This window comes from Mustela lutreola, chromosome 3, assembly GCF_030435805.1.
Source record: "Mustela lutreola isolate mMusLut2 chromosome 3, mMusLut2.pri, whole genome shotgun sequence".
Classification (NCBI taxonomy): Eukaryota; Metazoa; Chordata; class Mammalia; order Carnivora; family Mustelidae; genus Mustela; species Mustela lutreola.
The window spans coordinates 149003354-149024995 of NC_081292.1; the positions used below are offsets into that span (position 1 = coordinate 149003354).

A 21642-nucleotide genomic window follows, 5' to 3' on the forward strand; every position below is an offset into this window, starting at 1 on the left:
CCCTGCAGCAGGCTCCCTTCAGCACAAGTCTGCTTGTCCCTCTCCCTCTGCCTTTCTCCTCCACTTGTGCTCTCTTTCTCTCAAATAAATAAATAAATAAAATCTTTCTAAAAAAAAAAAAAAAAGAATATTATTGCAGATGCTAAAACCAATGTCAGACTAGTCAAGTTCTAGTTACACCTATTGATACTATACTAACCAGTATTTTCAAATTTTAATTTTAGGTGCCACATAACACTAATATACCAATAAAAATAAACCATAAGTGTATGTGTCAAAATACAGGAGGAAGACCACAGCTAAACTTTATGGAAAAACCTACCATCATGTAATTAAGCATGCTGCTAAAACATTTTTGGCTATTTTTCTATTTATATTTCTATATTCATTGAAGACAGAGCCAATTAGTGAGTGAGTTTATAGGAAGGTATAAAGGTCATTTTAAAGTCCTGATTTTGGGTGTGTCAGTGTTTGTCATAACAGAAGGAAGGCCAAAAAATGGTTGTAAATATCATAAAAGGAAAAAATACTGTTGAAAAAAATCTGTCTTTAAAAACAGCGGCAAAACCCCTGTCTCCCTAGAGTCTGCATTGTCACCCTCCCAATGGATGGGGAGCTTTCAAGCAAATCTACAGTAGAAGGAAAACCTCTCCAGGAAGCCAGTGTCTTTCCAAACAACGACAGCAGGTTTCTTTCTATTGTCGCTTCTTTCTCTCTCTTCTGGGAATTGGTTTCCCTTCCGATAGCAACCCAGGAAGGGGTGGTGCGCCCCAAGTTAGCAGGGCTCTGCCAAATACCAGAGGCTCTTCTTTGGAAGAGAGAGGCTCCTCCTTTGGACGTGAGGCGCCCCTACCAGAGCGCGCGCTTACAGAAACGGAAACCACTAGCTGTGCCGAAGTGAGTCAAGTGATGAAATCAAGACTAGTGCATGGGAAGGAAGCTCACCCAATAGCTCACGAACCTAACTGGTGACAGAAGCTGCTGAACCTTGCTCGAGGAAACCATACGAGCTAATAGTTGCAGCCGTCATGAGGTGGTTCTCGGGGGCACTGGGCCCCCCAGTCTCTGGGCAGCGCACTCCTTCATTTTGGAGAACCGCAGAGAAAGGCAGAAGTGTGTGAAGGAAATACAGACTTCTGGTTCCCCAAGGACCCAGACGGAGTTCTGGTTACAAGGCGACCACTGCCACCAGGTCAGTGCAGGACTCCTCAAATGTAGACGGGCGGAGGCGCGCCTCGCTTGGAAAACCAGCCTCCCTGTCCGCGGAGACAGAAGGGGCGCGGCGGCTGTGCTCCGCCGGGACGGCGCCCCTACCCAACGCGCGGCGCGCTCGGTCCTCACCTGGAGCGCTCAGGTAGGGCTTGGGCGGGGCAGGAGGCTGGCGCGCAGGCGCGGGACGGGGGCCTCGCCCCTGCCGACGTCGCAGGCTGGAGCTCACCTGGGAGACTCCGAGAGGAAGCGGAGCCTCGGTTCGGCCTCTCCTGGCAACACAGGAGGCCCAGCGGGAAGGCAGGAGGCGGCGGCGGAGGAGGAGGAGCTGGACTGAGCGGCAACTGTAGCGACAGCAACCAGAGGCGCCGCCGCCGCCACCACCTGCACCTGGCTCCCGGCCCAAGTCCAGCGCCCGCCCGGCGGCTGCTTCCCGCCGTCCTGCCGTGCCCACCCGCCAGGTAAGCGGGCGGGCCGGCGCTCGGACCAGGGGGAGGGAGGCCAGTAGACCCTGGGCAGCATCGGAGGAGGCGGAAGGACGGACTCCAAGGTTCACGGGGTGGGGAGAGGGGTACGGTCCCAGCGGCCGGTTGGAGGTGGTCTCGAGAGCAGTGTTTCAGTTGCCCCTCCCGAGACGCCGAGAGGGGCGCCCGAGGCCGGGGCAGGTGGCGCTCCGGGGGTAGCCCTGTGCCCCTGGCAGTCTCTATAGGGAGGCCCCCGAGGAGCCGGACCCAGGCAGAAGTCCCGGTGGTCCGCAGCTTGACCCCGGGAGACTCTCAGAGTGGGGGTCTCAGGGGCAGGGTAGGCGCGAGACGGCCGCGTTTCCACGCGTGCTAACAGGTTGCTGGTCTCCTCTCGTTCCTGTGCCGGGGCGGCCGGGGGGTGGCTGGAAGGGGGGCAAGTCCGCGACGGGAAAGGGCATGGCTTTGCCAGGCAACTTTCCCAGCCGGACCCCAGACAGTCCTAGGCTGGAAACCGCGGCCGCCTGAGCCATTTAAATGGTTTCCGAGTGGTTTGGAAAGCGCTCTGTGGTCGGGACGCGCACATCCCTCTCTGTCTCCCTCTCCTTTCTGGTCTCTACACTTTTCCGGGTGCACTCCCTAAACCAGAGCTGCGCCCACTTTCCGGTTTGATCGAGAAGAGTTATTTTCTTCGTGGCAGGAAGAAATCCAACTGCCACTCACCAACCGCACACCATCTTGTTAAAGGACCTGTTGACTTAACGACCCGTATATCGCGGCTCTGGTTTGCCTGTGGCATATGACTCAAAGGTTCAGAAAAACTTATGTTTCGGGATCCTGCCACGACTGAACCGGGGTGTGCCAGGCCCAAATTCCTTTCCTGCCCAATTAGGCTTCTGAAGCTTAAGAAATGAGGATGAAACTGGTCCTTACCTTAGCCTTTTATTTCCTTCTCTCTCAAAACTCATCAGAAACACTTCAAACTCATTCAAATAACTATTTCTGTTTTTAGAACCCCATAGAGTTGACTATTTTTCTTAGAAAAATGTTATTAAGCCAATGTAACTTGCTATAAAGTTATACTACATAATGAAGACATTTACATTCAAATTCTGTTGTTAAAAGATAAGAAAGTTGCTGTATTTTCATTTGAGAATTTCTGGTTGTAAGAACATATGTTGTTTCTTTTACTGTATACATTTTCTTTGAGTCTGTGGCTAAAAGACATGAGGTTAAAGTCATACCCTACAATTAGAGTTTCTTTAAATTTAACTTTTGCTTTTAATACCCGAAGTTTAGCATACGTATTAGTTTAAACATTCTGACAGTTTATTTGTACCAAGCATCTTTCTTTTTATATTGCTTTAACTACAGCATTTTACATAAAGATTTCTAATAATAAATGGCAAGTCTATTGCCTACATTTGTTTACTGCTATATTTGCTCATTTAAAAAAATATTTTAAATTGCACATTTAACAAAATGTCTTAGGCAAATCCTATAGCTTATTATTGTTTTTATTAAATTTTTTGTTTAAATTCAATTTAATGAACATATATGGTATTATTAGTTTCAGAGGTACAGTTCAGTGATTCATCAATCTTATATAACACCCAGTACTCATCACATCACGTGCCCTCCTTAATGCCCCTCACCCAGTTACCCCACCCCCACCCCTCCAGCATAGTTTGTTTTCCATAGTTAAGAAAAAACTTATGGTTTGCCTCCCTCTCTTGTTGTTTTTGTTTTATTTATTTATTTTTTTAATGTGCAATAAAAGGTAAAAAGTCAACCACACAAACAGGGTGTAATTATTTTTTAAACATTTTTTTAAAAGATTTTATTTATTTATTTGACAGAGAGAGAGACACAGTGAGAGAGAACACAAGCAGAGGGAGTGGGAGAGGGAGAAGCAGGCTTCCCCCTGAGAAGGGAGCCCAGTGTGGGGCTGGAATCCAGGACCCCAGGATCATGACCTAAGCCAAAGGCAGACACTTAATGACTGAGCCACCCGGGCGCCCCAAATATTAATGATATTTTCAACCAGTGCTTTCTGCTTTTGTCAAAAGAGCCTATCTGGCCCTCCTAATCTTATCTCCATTCAGAGAAATACATACGTTAAATACTATTTGATAATTGGAGGTAGGCTTTGTTCCTCGAGCTTAGGGTATTAATTTAAACTTCATGGATTATTGAACCAGATGTTATTACACTATCTTTACTCTTAAGGGAGAAATGTAACATGTTTACTTATATTAGAGTAACAGTGTGCCTCTGTTAAACTATCTGTAAAATAGAAAAAGAAAAAAAAACTTCCCTAGATTAAGTTAGTGAGGCCTTAAGTCAGGAATCTCCTCCTGTCCTAGTATTATCAAGATCCCCTTATCACTTTGGATACTCAGTCAGTCCAATCAGTTGGTGCCAAACCAAGGCTGAGAGAGAGATTCTAACGGCAGTTCAGCCAGCAAGTTAGCAGTAGACATAGCATTATTATTCCAGAGACTTGACTCAAGGCCCGTGTTATTCTTTGACCACCCTTAATCCCACTTATCATAAGGCATTTATCTTTTTGTCTTTCATACAGTTTGTAAGACCTTTATGGGTACAGAATAGTCCATTGTTCTTTGTCCAGCCCTAATTTAACTTAACTTGTCCAGATGATGCCTGACTCTAGGGAGAATGAGTGAAGATGTCATTCTTCTCTTACTGTGGACCACATGTGTATTGAAGATGCCATGTGGATTAAGATGTTTAATCCTTCCTTGGTATTTCAGAGCCACAGTTAATTTTTGAGTCAACACGGACAACATAATTTAGTCTTCTGATCTTTTATTATATTGGCTTAAAATATATTTTATAAGGCAGCAACCCAGGGTCATCCCTCCATTGGCAACACTCTAGATTTTTGACTGGCAAGCACACTTCAACATTAGTATTTTTAAAACTTCTTTTTGGACTGCAATCCTCATTAAGAAACTGCTTCAGTGTAGTGTGTGTTTGTGTGTGTGTGTGTGTGTGTGTGTGTGTGTGTGTAACAAGGCTTACAAAACAATATTTAGCCACACAATGTTGATTTTCTCTATTATTTTAAAAAAATCTGGTCTCAACACACTGGATTGACTTTTTATGACACAAATGGGCTGGAACCTACATTGCAAATTACAGCATTCTATTGAATTGGAATTTTGAAGGCTGATTTTTCTATTAGCATACTGCATCATGTACATACACATATTTGAAAGAAAGAAAACCAAGCTGTACATTTTTAAAAATATGAAATTATAATCCTCATTAAACATTTAGGGCTGGAGACTCTAGGACCTGATGCTAGACTAAATCTCTCAAACATAGGAACTGCATGAAACTTCACTGTACGTTAGCATATTTTAAATGGATCCTTCAACCTCATGTAGTATGTTTGGACTGGGAAAACTGGAAGGATTTTTCTCAGGGGATTTTTTTTTTTAAAGATTTTATTTATTAATTTGACAGACAGAGATTACAAGTAGGCAGAGAAGCAGGCAGAGAGAGAGGGAGAAGCTGGGAGAAGCTGGCTCCCAACTGAGCAGAGGACCCTGGGATCATGACCTGAGCCGAAGGCAGAGGCTTTAACCCACCGAGCCACCCAGGCGCCCCTCTCAGGGGATTTTGATGGTAACAATTATCAAGTGAAAGTTTGAGAGAAAAATAATTCTTTCCAGCTCTGTTCTAAGTCCTAAATTTTATAGCATATTAATAGTGCTTAGATGGGATGTTAAAAAAAATTATTTGAGTAAACATAAGCCAGTTTATTGTTGGTTTGTAGTCTGTTAACATTTTATATATTTTTTTCTTTTACTGTGAAACAGATATAAGAGACAAATTCTAGAAATCAGACTCCTAGCCCCTAAAAAGACTAGACTGGGAGATTGAGAGTTTGGTTGAGATCCCTAAGTGACCTGTAGGGATATAGACTTGGAAACTCTGATGGGATGATTAAGCCTTCCATAGAAGCTTTTAATTTTCACTCCTGATAGAAGGAATTTTTTTCCAAAAGAGAATTAGTATATTTAATATTTTGCAAGTGATCAATGCCCAGATCATCTTGAGGACATATTCAGTTCTCTGGTTCATAAAATGTAGAAATGCATTTATTCTGAGAGATCTTTTATGACTAGAAAATCTGATTGAGAAGGATGTATTATCAATCACCTAATTATGCATCTAGTTAATATCAGAATAATTCATTTTCTGTAATTTGAGTAATTTTAACATAATTAATGTACTGCTAATAGCAACATTGAACTCAAACCAATGCCAGCAATGGCAAGAGCCTCAAATGCATTAATTTATGTGGTAAAGCAGAGACAGGTAGGACTCTGAATTGTAGGTCATTAGTAACTATTGACAGATGAAGTTTCCTTGAGTCATTCTCTGAGTTGGGCTCATATTTTTGCCACCAAATAGAGAATATTTCCCCTAGAGTACATTTTCCCTATAATTGTTTTAGTTTTTTTCTTTTTTTTAAAAAATATTTATTTATTTATAATTGTTTTAGTATTAAACTGTCCCAACCAGTTTGTTCATCTATCCCATTGCCCACAGGACATTTTTAAGATGTCATAATTGTCTGAGATTATACATGAGTAAACCAGAACCTTCATCCCATCAAAGACGAAAACAAAAACAAACTATTTTACTTCCTATATTTTATTTATAGGTGTTACTACTTTTAGCATTTCATAGCCACAATTCCAAACTCCCCCCCTCCGAAAAAAAATCCCTGAAAACCAAAATGTTTTGGTAACTCATTTATCAGCAAAACTTGAACTCAATTTGCTACGAAAACTAAATGCACTGTCAGGAAGCTATTTACCATCTATTCCACTTGGTGGAATGTGTCTTGCTACAGATACACTGCTATATTTGATTACATGGTGCTGTTCCAGGCACTGCTGGGGGTACACTGTTATATTGGGTATGTAAACCATATCTCCTTTCTAACATCCAAAATATTCTGATTTTTTTCAAAATATTCTGAGTTTTTTTTTAATGATAGGACTTTTTAAAAAAGATTTTATTTAGTCATTTGATAGAGATCACAAATAGGCCAAGAGGCAGGCGGTGGGGTGGGCAGCAGGCTCCCTGCTGAGCAGAGCGCCCGGTGCGGGAGCTCGATCCCAGGACTCGGGGATCATGACCGGAGCCGAAGGCAGAAGCTTTAGCACTGAGCCACCCAGGTGCCCCAATATTCTGAGTTTTAAAATGTATTTGGCTCCAGGGATTTTTGGAGAATGGCTTATGGATCTATACCACTATCCAACTGTCATGGCAGAAATTCAGAGGTCATTTTTTTATTCTTTTTTTTTTTTTTAACTTCCACAACTATCAGATCACTGAATCTGTTAACATTTTCTGCCTTTCCTTCCCCCACAAACTCTACTTCTGCTCTAGTTCAGGGTCTTATCAACTCTTAACTGGGGTACCATAGCCACCTGCTACCTACTATCTTAGCAGATGGCATTAAGCTCAAATCCATCCTCAGCAGAACCCCTCAGCTAATGATCTCTAAAAATGTAAACCTGAATTTCTTTTTCCTCTACTTAAATCTTTTTTTTTTTAAAGATTTTATTTATTTATTTGATGGAGAGAGCGAGATCACAAGTAGGCAGAGAGGCAGGCGGGGGGGGGGGGAGCAGGCTCCCCGCTGAGCAGAGAGCCCGATTCGGGGGGGTGGGGGGGGGCTCGATCCCAGGACTCTCGATCCCAGGAACCCGAGATCATGACCTGAGCTGAAGGCAGAGGCTTAACCCATTGAGCCACCCAGGTACCCCGAATCTTTTAATAACTTATCATTGCTCAGGATAGAACTCATGGCCCTTAAAATGGTCCCACAAAATCTGACCCTTGCTTAACTCTGGATCTGTCCTCTGTAAACCAAAATTTTATATTCCAACAACAGATTTCATTGTTTTTTCCTGTGTGCTTTTCTCTTGTTAATCACCCCTTCTGAGATACCTTCCTTTTATCTTTACCTCTATAACTCTGATTCTTAAGACTCAGTTCTCACGTCACTTAGGAAATTGTACCACCCTTCCCCCACACACACACCTCAACATACACCTGAGCTGGGGATGAGATGTCCTATGCATAATTCTGCCATGCATTTTACATATATGATTTAATATAGTCTGCTTTTGTGCCTGTACACACACACACACACATACATACACAACACCTTTAGATATTCGCAAAGCATGGAATATTTCTCTTTCCTCTAAGCCTATTGTGAAGTAAAAATATTAGGGGAAGGGTGCCTGGGTAGCTCAGTGGGTCAAGCCTCTGCCTTTGGCTCAGGTCATGATCCCAGGGTTCTGGGATCGAGCCCCGCATTGGGGGGGGGTGTCTCTGCTCAGCAGGGAACCTGCTCCCCCCCAGGCCCCCACTGCCTGCCTCTCTGCCTACTTGTGATCTCTCTCTCTGTTAAATAAATAAAATCTTTAAAAATATATATATATGTTCAGGGAAAAGTGACCCAGGGATGGGAGTGACATCAGGCAAGCAGGATATTTGCTTTTTTATGGGCAACAACCACAGAAATTGAGTGAGGAAACTTGTTTCATGTACTTAGTCTATTGAATTTAGATTGCTGTTATTTCCATCTTATTCTTTTGAATTCAATATTATTTTTGTGCCTTTTGGTTTTGTTCCAAGACCTGGGTTTTACCATTTAGAAGTGAAGAGTTAACTTTGTGATTGGAATGTCTTATCGTTTTTGTTTATGAATGTTTTACAACTAAGAATATTGCTAAAGGGGGCAGCTTTTACTTAAATCATAATCAGACTAGACCAGAAAAAAAAAAAAAAAAAGCTCTCTGTCAGTTTTACCTCTTATGTAAATACTTTTCAGATCTCTCTTCTTTTCTCCATTCCTGTTTCCTGTCACTACCATCATCTCCTGCCTGGATTTTTGCAAATGGCCTCCCTATTGATTATCTGAATTCTTCCTGTTTGGTTCCCCATGCTATACCCAGAGAGAGCTTTTCAAAACATTCAAAACTGCTTAAAGCCCTTCATTTCCTTAGGATAAGGCAAATTCCTTGACTCAGCCTAAAGGCCTGGCACAATTTTACTCCTGTGTAGTACACACACTTCTGCCATGTTACTCTCTGTTCTGGCTCTGCTCGCCTTTTTTTTATTACCATGTTCCTCCTGCCTTTGTCTTTTCTTCGAGTATCACTGTGCCTTCCTGGGACTCTCTTCTCTCCTCTTTTGGCCTATCTAGCTAAAGCTCATCTTCAGATTTCAGTTTGAGCTCCCCCTTTCCAACACTAAGTAGAATTTTTCACCAGTCTTCCCCCGTCACCCTCACCCCTAGCTGCAGATTAAAAGTGAAGACTGTAGGCTCAAGAAATAAAGTCCAACTTAATACCTGGGAGTGTTAACTTTGTGAGTTTTCTCACAAAGGGAGCAGACTTTAATACGTGGTTCATGTTTTTAAAATTAGAATTTAGTTGTTAATGTCTTTATATTTTTTTATTAAGTAACCAAAGTTCGTATCTGTTGTCTTAATAAGTTTTAGTCCTTATTTGCCATTTTACTATTGAGCACTTATGTGCCAGGCATATTTTAAGCAATTTACATGAATTAAACATTTAATCTTCAAAGCCACTTAATGAGGTACATGCTGTTTTTCTCCCTATTTTAGAGACAAGAAAATTGAGAGATTAAGTAATTTGCCTCTGTCTACAAGGCCAGTGAAATGTCAGAGCGAGTATTCAAATCCAAGCTGTCTGATTCCAAGTCCTGTACTTGTATCCTGCTTATATGTAAATAAAATTAGAAAGAATTATTAAAAGGCTTACAACAGCAACAGCAACAAAAATTCAGTCAACTCTTTTTTTTTTTTTTTAATTTAACTTATTGTGGGGATAAAAATGATGCTTTAGTGTGCAGAGTTACAAGTTATCATTCTACTAGCATACTAACATATCTGTGGGATGCCCAGGATCCCAGTGTTGGGCTCCCTGCTTAGTGGGGAGCTCAGTGGCTTCTCCCTTTCCCTCTGCTTTGCCCCCTCCCCTCCTGCTCTCTCAGTCACTCTCTCAAATAAATAAATCTTCTAAAAAAATTAAGAAAAGAAAATTTTAAAAATCCAGTCAGTTCTCATCTTCCCCAGTCCTGCTGCCTCCAGGTAACAACTTTAAACTCTTTTAGGTGTTTCTTCCAGTATTTGCCTTTTGCAATAATATGCATATACTGCTATTTCTTAATTTATCAATATTTTATATTATCTATTGACTTCCCATTAAAATAGGTAAATATCTAGCTCTTTAACACATGTAACCCTTGCTCTCCCTTCTTCCATCTCCCAATATAATTCTCACATTTTTGTTTCCACTTTAATATTTTCTTATGGTTATTATGTACATTTTGTTTGCTAATTAATTACATGAGTATATTGTGAGTCTGAGTAAAATTTTTTTAATCATGGCGTTAATAATCCATTTAAGAAAAAGATAGCTTGGTTTTTCCACATATCAATTTCTATTTCTCTATATTCCCACATCATCTCAGTATGATTTTTCTACATAATCACACCAATTTATTGGTTTCTTCTGACACTCTCTATCCTCTTGTTCGAATTTGGACTATTGCTTTCTAGACCTGTTCCACAGCAGTTGTTTGGGATTTCTCTTTACTGACATTTTTTTTTTTTTAAGAATTTATTTATTTGACAGAGAGTGAGAGAAGGAGAGAGAGCACAAGTTGGGGGAGCAGCAGAAGGAGAGGGGGAAGCAGGCTCCCTGCTGAGCAGGGATGCCAATGTGGGACTCGATCCTAGGATCCTGAGATCATGACCTGAGCCGAAGGCAGAGGCTTAACCCACTGAGCCACCCTGGTGCCCCTATTTACTGACATTTCTGATGGAGTCCCTATTTCTTATATATGGGTGAATTTGTTGTTTATTTACTTTTTCATATGGATGGAATACATTCCCCAGTAACTTCTTGAGAAATGATGAATGGAATTAAGAAATTTGAGATATTATATGTCAGAAAATCTTTATTCTACCTTCAATTTTTTTCCAGCTTATTTTTTAAGTAGTTACTCTATTGAGACGGTCCAAAATTAAAAAAAAAAATAAGGAGGTGTATATGATAAGTCTTCCTTTCGCTGTTGCCCTCTGACACCTGGTTTTCCTCCCTGTGAGCAAACAATGCTTTCTTTATATATATATGTGCATATATATAATATATATAAATTGCATACATAAAAATGCAAATTAATCTTTTTTTTAATTTAACTTATTGTGGAGATGCCCTCATATCAGCATATAAAGTACCTTTTTTTTAATTGTTTTTTTTTTTTATTTGACAGAGATCACAAATAGGCAGAGAGGCAGTCAGAGAGAAAGAGAAAGAGGGGGGATGAGGAGGAAGCAGGCTCCCTGCTGAGCAGAGAGCCTGATGTGGGACTCGATCCCGGGACCCTGGGATCATGACCTGAGCCGAAGGCAGAGGCTTAACCCACTGAGCCACCCAGGCGCTCCGCCTTTTTTGTTTTTAACCTGGCATAATATTCCATCATATGAACCTATCATGATTTATTTATCTATTGCAATTTATTCTTCTAATCGGTAAAGTTGTCAGTTCCAGCATTTTGATGTTGGATACTAGCATATTAGCATATCTGTGGGGTAAATTTCTAGACGTTATCCTTACACCTGATTGATACATTGATGGAGGCAAGTAGTATGAGATGTTGAACGTTTGGAGTCAGATGGGTAAAAGAACACTTGATACTAAATACCTGGTGGCATGGTGGGTCCTTCCGGGGACTGTTAATAGTGCAGAGAGGGCTTCTGATGCAAATTATTATTTTCTTTGTTTTATTTGAGCTTTTTGACCATGACCTTTGTTCTTTCAAATATGACCCATCATTTTGAACTTGTTAAGACTTGTTGCTATCATTACCTCAGTCTCCTTCTCATACTCATTACCCTTTGTCATTACCTCTTTTAGCATTTGTGGCCTCTTGCCCTGTTATTTTAGCTCCAGGTCTTCCTCTGCAGATAATCTAGAACAGAGAACACACGAGTGAAGCACCCATCTTCACATACTTCATTATTAACGACCTTCTGAGGCTTCACATTGACTCATTTGCTGAAGTCAGCTAACCCTAACTTCCAGATATCTTATCAAGACTCCACACCCCTCCTATTCAATCTCTCACATGGATTACTTTTAATAGTCTCCTAACCACCTTCAGTCTTCTTACTGGCATGCCTCCCTCTTCCCCCAAAATCCAAATTCAGCACAGCTTTGAGAATAACCATTTTAAATTTCAGTTGTGGAATTAGGTCATCACCTTACTTGAAATCCCTCAGTGCCTCTCCCCTTTGCCTAAAGAATTAAGTACAAATCCCACAGAATTAGGTACCCCTCTCTTCCCTATATGGAGCTTGGCATTCAGCATTCTTATTGGCCTCACTATGTAATTGTCTGTGTATGGTTCGAAGGAAAATTATTCTGTCTGAGGTCGGCTTTTGAGAAAAGAAAGTTTAGTCTGGCACTGGCTTATTTCCATCTGAAACATGTTTTAGCAAGACTTTTTCATTCTTTCCCTATGAGGGGTGGGTAATGTAGGAATTTCAGATGGTGACTAGATAAGTGGAGTGATATTGTATGTTTTAGAATAGGTACAAAATCACCTGATCTCAAAGGCAGACATTGCTTTTATGCCTATTTTTTAAATGATGTTATGGATTTATGAAGGACTATTTGCTTCTTTTACATCTGGGGATGTGAAAGTTAATGGAGACTAGGTAAATATAGGGAAATATGTAAATTTCAGGTTGAAGCCTTTTTGGATTTCTAGACCAGGAGTTGGCAAACTACAGCCTTTGAGCCAAATTCTATCCGCCACCTGTTTTTATAAACAAAATTTTATTGGAACTAGCTGTGCCCATTCATGTGTGTATTGTGTATGATTGCTTTTGCAAAACAAAAATAGAGTTGAGTAGTTGTAATAGAGACCACCCAGTCCACCAAGTAAAATACATTTACTGTTTAGGCCTTTGTGGAAAGCTTGCGGACACTTTTTCTAGAGGGATAGAACCTGAGGTGGAGGATGAGGACCCACGGAGTTGTAGATAAGCTTGTAGAAAGTGAGTGCTAAGTGACAACCATCGAGCAGCAAGCAGTCTCACTCATTTGCTCCTGCATTCCTCTCTCCCTTGGAATTCCGAGGCCTTGAAAGGGAGAATGAGTAGATAGAAATTGTCTACTACTTGTGAGTTTTGGGACTCCTTCAAAAAATGAATGTTCAATGAACTTATTGTGTGGAACCTGCATCCCCATCCTCTGGGTTCCATGACAAGGCTCAGTACACTCTCCCTTTGCTAACATAGGAGAAAAACATAAGTGAGGAAAGTGCCTGCATTAGTGGAAAAAAAAAAATCTGTGGTTGTTCTCCTTTGTAGGCCATTAAGATTGGCTCCCTGGTTTCAGTGGAGATGGTGGGATACCATAGTAGCAGAAGACAAGTAGCATTTATTTAATCACCAAAGACAAAGTAGGGGTATATACAATAATGGAAATCAGGGACAGAGATGTAATCAGAAGGCATTTGTTTTTTTGCAAATGGGATGAATGAAATAAATACAGTACCACAGTATCACCTTGTGTATAAAGCAGAAAAAACTCTAGACGTGGTGGCAGAAACATTGACCTTAGTTGCCACAGTTGAGCATCATTACCTCTCACCCGATAAGTGTCATCACCAAATGTAAATCAGTTCTCGGGCTCAGAGCCCTTCAGTTGAATTTGAGGCCTAGTCTTGAGGAAGTCTCCACAACTGCTTCAAGCATACAACACAGATCTTCCTCAAAAGCCTTCTCCAGATGGACCTGTAGCCATGCTTTGGGGAGAAGAAAATACTCAGACCTTTCATACCAATTCCTAGGGAGCCAAAATACCATTTGTGGCCCTCTCATCATAATGGGGAATTACAGTAATTAGGTAATAGATGGAGTCTTCACTCAAGTCTGACTCATAGGGGGCTTAGCTGTCAGAGATCTACCCTGTGCCTATTTCCCCGTTTCCTTAATGTATAATTGGGGTAGACATTCTGGATGACTGGCAGAGAATCCCTATATCGTTCTCTAAGTCATAGATTGAGGACCATTGTGATAGGAGAGCTAAGTGGAAGACCTTAGAACTTTTCCTCTTTCTAAGATAGTAAATCAGAAATAATACTGTTTCCCCAAGGGAATTGTTGAGATCAGGGCCACCATCAAAGCTTCGAAATGAGACTTGAGATATCTATCATATCTCATTTAACTCCCTTATTTGGCCTGTGCAGAAGTTGGATGAATCTTAGAGAATGAATGGACTATTGTAAACTTAATCATTGAATGATTCCAAGTGTGCCTGCTGTCCCAGATGTATTATCTTTACTTGATATAATCAACCCAGCCTCTGGCACTTGGTATGTAGCTATTGACTTGGTTAATTGATTTTTCTCCGTATCAATTTACAAGGGCCACCAAAGGCAATTGCCTTTTATCTAGCACAGCCAAGGCCAGGTCAGTTCTCCTGTCCTTGAAATCTCAATTATCCCAACAATCCACAAAATATCACTTTGATTTGCTATGTTGATAATATTATATTGATTGTATCTGATGAACAGGAAGTAGCAAGTACTTTAGATATCTTTGTGAAGTATATGAGAACCAGAGGATAATCAGACCCACAGAAATTTGGGAGCTCTTCAGTAACATTTCTGGACATTCAGTTGTTACTATACTTAATCGACCTTTATTTTGGGAGGCAACATTTTCTTTTCTCCTTCCCATTTTCTTTTCTTTTTTTTTTTAACAAATTATTACATTGACGTTGTTAGAAATTAAGTTTATAATTTAGTCTTTAGGTAAAAATGTTTGGTGGGATTGTGACCGAATTTGAAAAGTAATTCATATTGTCACAGTAATGGGTACAGTGGCTGTTGGCACTCTGCATCTCATTTCGAGGTTTCCTCTGCACTTGTAAGGAGGATCCTTGCATCTTGTTTGGTGGAATATAGAGCTGTTTTGTAATTGTACAGGAGTTCGAATGTGTGAGAAAGTGTGTGCATATGGAAACTGAGTAGTCAAAAGGGTAGATTATGCTGTTATCAATTTATTGTCTCTCAGTTCCAAATTTATTCTCTTCTGCTCTACAGTAATGGGTGAGGGCCCTGTCGATATTTCTCCTTTGCTGACTGGCATTGATGGTAAGCCTTATCAATAGAGGGCACTGGAGGGACACTGAAAAGTAGAAGGTGTTTCCCTTTCTGGCTTCAGGGTGGCTTCCTGGTTAGGCTCTCTCTGGGCATACTTTTTCTCTACTTCTCAGCCTCCACATAGTTTTCTCTACTGTTAAGTAATTGCATGGTGCATCTTTCTCTAGAGCTGGCACACCCCTGGCCTGTCCACTTTCTCCAGAGCTTGACTTGGGCAGTAATGTTGTACCCTGGGATCATAGACATCATGGACCTATTCCCTAGCCTAAGTCACTGATCCCGACACTCTCTGTTAGACCCCACACATGTGCACACTGGGGGCCCCACAAAACTGGGTATCTAGGGAGCCTGCTTCCCAAATTTTATTCCAGGACCAATTTGGCACCATATTGGCCCAGGCTATACATGAAAATGCACTAGACTGTAGGGGACAGCTTTTTAACTCCAGAGGCCATCCGCACCCAGAAGCCAACAGTTATCCTAAGCACATAGCAAGTTCCAGGGTTTGATACCTCCCTCTGAATGGCTTCTTCTGGAACTCCAGAGGGCAGATTTTTTGGACGAGTTTCACTAGTGAGACACATCTGTGGGTTTTCCACCATCAGGAAGCCAACACTGTGCTCTCTCAACAGAGATCTCTGGTTCTCAGTGCGGGTGAGGGGAGGGTTCTTTCTTGGGCCCTCATCTCAGCCTTGTGGATAGTGGTTGCCCCTTAAGTCTACTCCTATATTATTTAAAATTCTCTTTCACTCACTAACTCAATTCCCTGTTACTCCAGTCCTCTCTTAATAATAGATAACTTACCTTTTTCAAATCACTATGTAGTTTCTGTCTCCTTACTAATCTGAGGGCCATCTATTATGTTTACAAGGTAAATACACAGACAAACCTTTTAAAATGTAGTCCTTCTGTCCAGGGGAAGTACTAGGTAAGTGGGTAATCTGTAGGACCACTCAAATCACTCCTCAAAATTACTCTCTACTATGCCATAAATTATCAGTATATAGCTTTCATAGCTACCTCCAGAATCTGCCTCCTGCTGCAGATTCATTCACAGTAGCTGGAGAGTACGTGAGCTCCCCTTCACCATCATCCTGCCCTCTCCCGAAAGAGTATTATAATTCCATAATTACTTGTTTGCTCCAAGCTGTAAACGTAGAATTGGCTGGTCCAGAAATCAAGAGCCTTTCTATAACCTTTCACCTTCAAAGATAATATTGCTAATGGAGATGCTTATCTGACCAGGTTTAGCTGAGAAGTTGGATGTTTGACCACACGCTTTTCTATATTAAAACCTGTGCCTCTAAGTTATTGGCAGTCGGCTATGTCAGTAGGCTATTTGTCACATAACCTGCAGAGACGACTGTTCAGAAAGCCATCCTCTTCTATGACAATTACATGCAGTTAGCTGTCTGCTGGTGGCATTTTCCAGCCAGCCAGCACAACTCTAGTCTTTAGCTGGGATCTTTGGGGTATTTCTGCCTCCTCCTCCTGGGAGGCAGCATGTAGCCATCTCAGTGCAATTTGCTTTGCGTCAGTGTTTGTCACCTGTCATACATCCACAAGTCACTTCCTGCTCAGAAGAACTGCAGACAAGGATATGGACACAGACTTAAACATAATCAAAACTAACAAACCACAACAACAAGTCACCGTGAAATTTGATTCTAACAATGAATACAAGCAGAATGACTTCCTGCCACTCCTCCCTTCCCTAACCAGCAGATGAGGGCACTTAATACAATTTCTGCCCAAGCACATAAGGTTTATTATTAGGGCAAGTTTTTTGTTGTTGTTGTTGTTGTTTTTTTAATTTGATTAGGAAATCTAGATGATAATGTGTGGCAATGATCCAATATGTATTAATTTTGCAATGGTATACTTTTTTTTTAAGATTTTATTTATTCATTTGACAGACAGAGATCACAAGTAAGCAGAGAAGCAGGCAGAGAGAGGAATGGTATACTTTTCTTAATCTATAATCTATACTACATTATAGGTATAGAGCTTTGTAATTTTTTGGTCTTTTGTGATTACTCCTAACCCTTTATAACATGCTTTCATTCATGCGGTAGCAAGCAAGTTTCATATACCAATTAGGCTTTATGCCAGTTAAAGTCACCTGGAACCAGACCCCAAATCCCTGAGGATGTAAAAAAAAAAGAGTTTATTGTCAGGAATATAGGAACAGGAAATGGAAAGAAACACTTTCCTCTTCTTTTATTAAATGTTACTTTCATGTGCAGTTATGAAATGTTCTGTTTTCACTGCTTTAGGAGATTGCTTCAGTTGGAATTTTTAAATTAAACTAACAACTAATGTTTTTGCAATGTGTCCTTTCCACCTGGAAGGGACAACAGAGACTAAAGATGGATTTTATCTTGATCTTTTCCTATTTGAATCTGTATTTAAACAACATCCTCAGGTGATTTATTGTTATAGTAGAGTTTGAGAAACCATAGTCTACAGAACTGGTGCCACAGCTTTGTAGTTATTTTAATTTGTGATATTTCAGTTCTTTCTGTTCAGAGAGAAAGATATTTTTACCCCTAAGAATAATCCATTGATTTTAACCCAGTCTCCACAGAGAATCTGTTAGATTCATGCATATTGTTTTAGTCTTTTAAAATATCATTTTGTGGATATTTTTATTTATTATTAATGCCCTCTTATAATGTCTACATATAATATTAGGATATAGATTGATATTCTTTAAGACCAGAGGCCTCGGAATTTTACTTTTTTTTCTAATTTTAGACATTTATACTTTAGAATTTAGAAGGACTTTGAATTTAAATTAATTTTTTTCTAGTTTTAAAAAATGATTTCATGGTATTCCTATCTCCTGTGAAGCTGATGTTTTATAATTAGCAAATGACCATTTTAGATAGATGTATTTAAAGGTTTAGAACATACAATAAGAACAAGAACTTCACCTACTAATCATTTCTATATTCTGAAATTGCTGTTATGCTGATTTTTGTTTTTTAATCTCTGAAACTTCTGAGTTTAATTGGAAGTTGATTCTAGGAGAAATTTATTTTGTTTCACTGGCTATTTTCACATAGGTCTTCAAATTTGCTAAGTAGTGAGATCTAGGAATATGATGTTATTCCCTGGAATGGGAATCAAGTATCCTGGTTTTCGTTAATTCATTTGTTTATTGTGTTTTATTGTTCAGAGTCTGATGGGAATAAAATATTTTTAAAATGATTTTACAGCACCATAATTTGCAATAAAACCCCAGTGCATCAATTATATCAGCATTAATCTCTAATAAGCCTTTTCAGGAAACTTTGGGTTATCCGTGCTTTGGATTTCATCTAATCTCTGTAAGTCAAAATAACTTTTGCTCATTTTATTTTTTTATTTTTTTAAAAAGACTTTATTTATTTACTTGAGAGAGAAAGAAAATTAGAGAGCATGAAAAGGGAGAGGGTTAGAGGGAGAAGCAGACTCCCTGCTAAACAGGGAGCCCAATTTGGGACTCCATCCCAGGACTCCAGGAACATGACCTGAGCTGAAAGCAGTCACTTAACCAACTGAGCCACCCAGGCACCCCACTCTTGCTCATTTTATATCAAGAATCTATTTTGAAAAACCTGTCCTTGGAATATTAGAAATTAATAGTGTGGTTGCCTTAGGATAGACATAGACCTTTCCTTTTCAGGTGCTAGTTTGATTTGCCCAAAGTCTTCTGACCTAGACCAGTGATTCTTAGCACCTGCTGCCCTTTAGAATTATCTAGAGAGCCTAAAATAACAACAAAAACAGGCCCTATGCCCTGTCCCTCGAACAATTAAATCAAACTCTCTAGAGGGGAAGCCTGAGACACTCTTTTTAAAGAGCTTTCTGGTACTGTGTACCCAGAGTTGAAGACCACTGATAGAGATGCTTGATGTAGAGTATAATTTTCATTAATGGAAGACTAATAGTGCACATTAGCAACAAGGGGCAGAAAAGTCATATAAAAATTCCTGGGAGATTTATGTTGGAATCTTCAAGTGATCAGCAACGGATAAAAGTACATTTTTCCCTTCTGAAATAATCTGAAAAGAAGAAATCATCCTGTTCCAACTTTAGTAGACTCTTGCTACTCAAAGGTCTCAATCTGTGAATCCTCCATTGTTAAAATCCACAGTCTTATTCTGAATCTTTATTTCTAAAAATATGCTCTGGAAACAGTTTTTTTTTCTTCTCCTTTTTAACTCATTTGTCCAGAAAACCTTACCTGATATGAAGCTATTTGTAGTTCTTCCTTAGGTTTTTCCCTTAGGTCCTTACATTTAGAGTATCAAAAATTTTTTGAGATCTATTTATTTATTTTAAAGAGAGAGCATGCGAGCAGGGTTGGGGCAGAGAGAGAGGGAGAGAGAGAATCCTCAAGCATGCTTCCTACTGCGAGCAGATCCTGACTCAGGCCTCTATCCCAAGACCCCAAGATCACAACCTGAGCTGAAATCAAAAGTCAGCTCCCTCACTGACTGAGCCACCTAAGAGTCCGTAGAGAATCAATTTTTGACCCTTAAAGGTCTTATTTCAGATAACTTCAGTTAAAAGCTTAGTAATTTAGATCAAATTTGAACACAGCTGGGAGAATGCTACCATTCCACTTAAAAGAATGGTATTGGCCAGGCCCCTTAATCTGTTTGACTCTCCGTGCTTGTCAGTAAAATGGGAATGACTTCACAAGATTGTTGGAGGACTAAGTGAGAACCTGTGTAATGTTAAGTAAGGTATCAAAAGTGAGTTATTGTTTTATTATTTCTAATAATATATGAAATCCTGGTCCTTCTTCCTTTTCTAGTTAAACCTATACTGGGTATTCACTGTGTCACCAACATTCTGGTAAGTACCAGAGAAACAACCATGAAAAAGGGAGACACTGTTTGTGTCCTTCATGAGCTTTTCTTGACTCCCTCATTGGATACATCCTAAACTAAGACTGACTAATTGAGTGACTTCCTTAGATAGACAAACACACACAATGATAGGGTTATTTGCCCTATTGGTGAAGAACTTCTCTAGTTTATAATTCATTCCTAAAAAAGAACTTTCTTCCAACTACCTCATTAATTCCATCCTTCTTTCTCATTCCTCACCCTACCCACAAATATGATTTCTGCCATATGTTTTGGGAAAACCATCACTGTTACAGAAGTATCTAGTTCTGTCATTTCCCTTACTCTATACTTTCTCTGCACCCTTTCCTGGTTTATGTGTTGTTGAAACATCCTAAGAAGAACAGCTCATTCCTTGTCTAATTCCTGATCTAGTTTACATCTGGTTGCTCAGGAGATCGAGTATCACTAGCAGCACTGCAGAAGGGGATTTTGGGCGTTGACTCAGGGATAGGAAGGAGGGTGAACGTAGGCTGATTTATATCTATTTATCAAACTGTAGTTAAAGGTGATCACGTAGTAATTCATAGGTGACAATTATCCTATGAAGCTTCAACTTTTGCCTGTTCTTACCTTCCTAGAATCTCTTAGAACAGGTTGTTGCCCCGTTAGTCTGAATGCACCCTAGGTCCTAAGCCCTAGATCTTGGAGGCAAGACTGTACGAGTCTAGTGGATTCTCTGCCAAGGTTCATTCCTGGTGTTGCACTAAAATCCACTGGACTAGGTCTAGTGCAGTTTACTTTTAAAGATGAACCAACTGTCAAAGAATTAACATCTCTAAAGGGTTAACTGCAAGTTGTAGAGTCTATATCCACTTGACATGGATACTTGATCTATTAACCTGTTTTCCCTGGACTGTCCTCTATTTTGTTTTTATAATCCCCTTGCTCTTTCTTTCCAGTTTATCTTTTTCCCACCTACCCCTTAAATGTAGCTATTTCGCTGGCCTCTTTACTGTATATACTGTAGGTGAACTCTTCTGTACCCCAAGACTGACTCCCACATTTTCTTCTCTAGCACAGAATTTTTCTCCGATTTTCAGTCCTGTATATCTTTTTGCTCATGAGGACTCACCTTGGAAGTCCTCTATCAGCATCTCAAATTTGTCTCCCAAACAGAACCAATTATCTAACTCCCACTCCCAAGCCTACCCTGCTTCCTGTATTCCCTGCCTCTGTTAATGTCATCACGTCAGCCATCCACCTTCCATTCCTCACTTTCTCTCACCAAATTCTATTTGATTCTACTTCCTGGGCTCCTGACCGGTCCTCTCCGTCCTTTCTACCTTCCTCATTTCTTTGGTATCCATCGCCTTTACCAGTGCTGAGGAAACCGACTTATCTAAAACATAAATATGGTTATGAGTCTTCCTTAGAATCACCCATTTCCTTCCACTCGGAATAAAATTGGTGGATTCCTGTCTCACTTTGTGTGCTGGTTTTCAAGTGACGTCCCAGTGTCCCCTCCTGCTATTTCCTCTCTGTGTCTTCCACTTGGACTGCCCATGTCTTGTCTTGCTTTTTATGTCTTTGCGTCAGTCACTCTCTTGCTCGCTTCTCTCTTGTCCATCTGCCTGAAAATTGCTTATCTTTTATGATACTGCTCACCAGTGTTATCTTTGGCAAAAATTCCCCAACATTTCTGTTTACCTCCCATATTGCTTTCATAGTCTTCCATCTTAGCACATGTCACACTGTTTTGTGGTTGCATGTTGGCATGCCACCTTTCATACTAATCTCTGCTCCTTGAGAGTAAGAATTATCTTTAATTTGGTAGCCAGAGTTTAGCACAACATTTGCTACATAAG

At 40.2% G+C, this 21642-nt stretch overlaps 1 protein-coding gene across 4 annotated transcripts in view; it reads left to right on the forward strand.

Moving 5' to 3' along the window:
• Window positions 1-898: 898 nt before the first annotated feature.
• Window positions 899-21642, forward strand: part of GALNT3 (polypeptide N-acetylgalactosaminyltransferase 3) — a 46014-nt gene continuing 25270 nt past the window's right edge. Inside the window, exons 1-2 of one of the 4 annotated variants that reach the window (XM_059167134.1) lie at window positions 1536-1670; window positions 19741-19781. The gene's annotated coding sequence lies outside the window, so the exon portion shown is untranslated. Of the gene's footprint in view, window positions 1355-1535; window positions 1671-19740; window positions 19782-21642 lie in introns of those variants that run through there. The other 3 variants (XM_059167135.1, XM_059167136.1, XM_059167132.1) reach the window with 3 other exon arrangements.